Raw genomic sequence first — 2,880 nt, forward strand, 5'->3', positions numbered from 1 at the left:
CTTCTTTATATTTGGAGAGTTCTGAATATTCCATGCGTGGTGTTCCCAGGCAGCAGGGCACCTGCAGTGTACCCAGCCACAGGGCTTCGGGAGAGCTCTGCAGCTCCACTCACCGAGGCCCACTGTTTCTAGGACAGGATACATTCTACTTCTCAAGTGCACTGCTGAGAGGAATTGATGTGTTTGGAGCATTGTATATGTTTTACTCTTGGGTTATGTGTATTAAGTACACAGAGGGGTTCATTTACTCAGTCTATGGAAATTTACCAGCATTGGCCCATACCAGAAGTGCTCCAGCCACTGCCCAGCTCAGTAGTAAGTGTTGTCAGCAATTCTGTGGTCTTAGGACTGGTAAGCACTGCCTAAGAGAGGAATGGGTGGTTAAGAAGGCCAGTTTCTTCATCTCCACAGTTAATGAGACACTATCTGCACCCTTATGCCATAGGTGCAGCAACTAGGTAGGGACCAAATCCCCTGCACTCTGTACTTCTTTTCTGGCTTTCTCAGGTTTGTCATAGTGTAAATATAAGACTTGTGCTCTGTGGCTGCTCTGACTGTTCAGACCCAGGGGGTTGCTCTACATCTCTATTTTGTTGAATTGTCAGTTGCGTATTCATCAGCAGGTGGGGCATTTCCTCATACTCTGTCTCACCTTTGATAGTGGGGCTCTCATGGAGCTCATGCACCAAATCACATATGTAGGCTTCCAGATTTTTTTTCCACAGGTCACACACTTTGATTTCCTAACTCAGGGTATCTTCATGACCAGCCTTTAATACAGTCAGAAACAACTAGCCTATAATTTCTGCTGTCATCTGTTATGTTCCTAGCAACGCATCTGCCATGACCTCCACCTACCCCTGAGGTCATATCCTGGGGACTGTGCCAAATGTCAATAAGGAACTTGGGGGCCAAGAATGGAGGGTTGTAAAGGTCTAGGAGATTAAAGAAGATGCATACAGCTTCAGGTAAATGTAACATACTTTTAAATTATGCTGAGCAAGGGCACCCCCTTTAATCTTAAGGATGTCTTCATAAAGAATTCAGGCAAAAGTGGCATTTGGTCCAAAAGAGTTATATAGCAGATTAAATCAATATTTTATCTTTGGGACCCCTGCACATCTGTTGTGAGCCATTTTGTACAGACTCATAGCCCCCCAGATGTCTAGTGTCACATATCTTGGCCTATGATGGATATTTAGATCAGTGCCATATTTTCTAGACATAAACTGGCCAAATATGGTCCCTCTGCTCCTTATAATACCACTCATTTAAATATAAATTCTGTGTATGAGAGGAAACGTGAATTTGTCTTTTTGAGTCTGGATTATTTTGCTCAACATAAAGATCTTGATGATTTCTGGTTTCATCCATTTTCTTGCCAAAGCCATCATTTTATTCTTATGAAGTTAATAGGTCTATAAATGCTTACAATAAAACATCAGAGAAATCTCAAATAAATAGCTTAATAATACACTTCAAATTTTTAGAAAAACAAGAACAAGTCATACCCTAAATCATTAGACAGAAAGAAATAATATCAAAATAGAATTAATGAAATAGAAATGAAAAGAAAGAACAATGAAACAAAAGGTTGGTTCTTTTAAGAAAGAAGCAGGATTGATAAACTTAGCCAAAATAACCACAAGAAAGTGAGATAAGACTCAAATTATTAAAATTAGAGATGAAAAAGATGATAATAGCATTGATACCAGTGAAATTCAGAGATCATTAGGGAATACTTTGAAAACATATATTCCAATAAACTGGCAAACTAGAAGAAGCATATAAATTTGTAGAAACACATGATTCTTCCAAAATTAAATCAAGAAGATATTAATAACCCAAATAAGACCTTTTAAGATATTTTATTTATTTTTATTTTATGTGTATGAGTGTATTGCCTGCATGTATACAAATGGACCCATGTTGTTCCACGTCTATGGAAGTCAGAACAGGGCATCGGATCTCCTGGAACTGGAGTTACGGACAGTTGTTAGCCACCATGTGGGTGCTGGGAACCAAACCTGGGTCATCTGCAAGAGCAGCCAGTACTCTTAACCACTGAGCCAGTTCTTCAGTCCAACCCAAACAGACCTTTAATAAGCCATTCAAGATTACAATTACTAAGCAGTAATAAAAAAAGTCACAGCAAAAACTCCCCCAAACTCAAGCCCAGATGGAGTCACTGTTGATTTCTACCATACTTAAAAAAAAAACTAACAGGGCTGGAGAGATAGCTCAGCAGTTAAGAACACTGGTTATTCTTACAGAAGACCCAGGTTTGAATCCCAGCACCCACATGGCAGCTAACAACTGTCTGTAACTCCTGTTCCAGGGCCTCCAACAGCCTCTTCTGTCCTCTGCAGGCATTGCACAGCACAGGTATACTTACCGAGTTGCAGGCAATACACACATACAGCTGTAAGGTACTCAATGACGGGAATAGCACAAACCCATGATTCAGGGGCATACCCCAAACTTGCGGGTACTGAACATGGAAGCAATTTGTGTAGCCTAAGACAGGGGCCTTACCAAAAGAAACAAGAATCCTGACTAGGGGGACCCACCACATAGCCTAAGGCAGATCTTTCATTCGCTAAAGTTATTAATAAAGGGTGAGATGTCGGGAGCTGGAGAAACAACATTCATTACCAAAAAATATAATATGGCTCTACAAACAGTTGACTTAAGCAGGACATTCTGCCTGCACTAGTAACCTTGAGAAAGAATTTATGGCAAGGTTATCTTTCTCTTCCCCTTGCAAACAGTTCTCAGAAAAGATAAGTCATGCAGTAATATCTTGGAACACCTGGTGGTCAGTCACGTTGCTGAATTGCTCAGTCCCCCCACCCCATACCCATAAAAATGCTGTAACCT

The sequence above is a fragment of the Nannospalax galili genome, unplaced genomic scaffold (genome assembly GCF_000622305.1).
Source record: "Nannospalax galili isolate Female #2095 unplaced genomic scaffold, S.galili_v1.0 scaffold1460, whole genome shotgun sequence".
NCBI lineage: Eukaryota > Metazoa > Chordata > Mammalia > Rodentia > Spalacidae > Nannospalax > Nannospalax galili.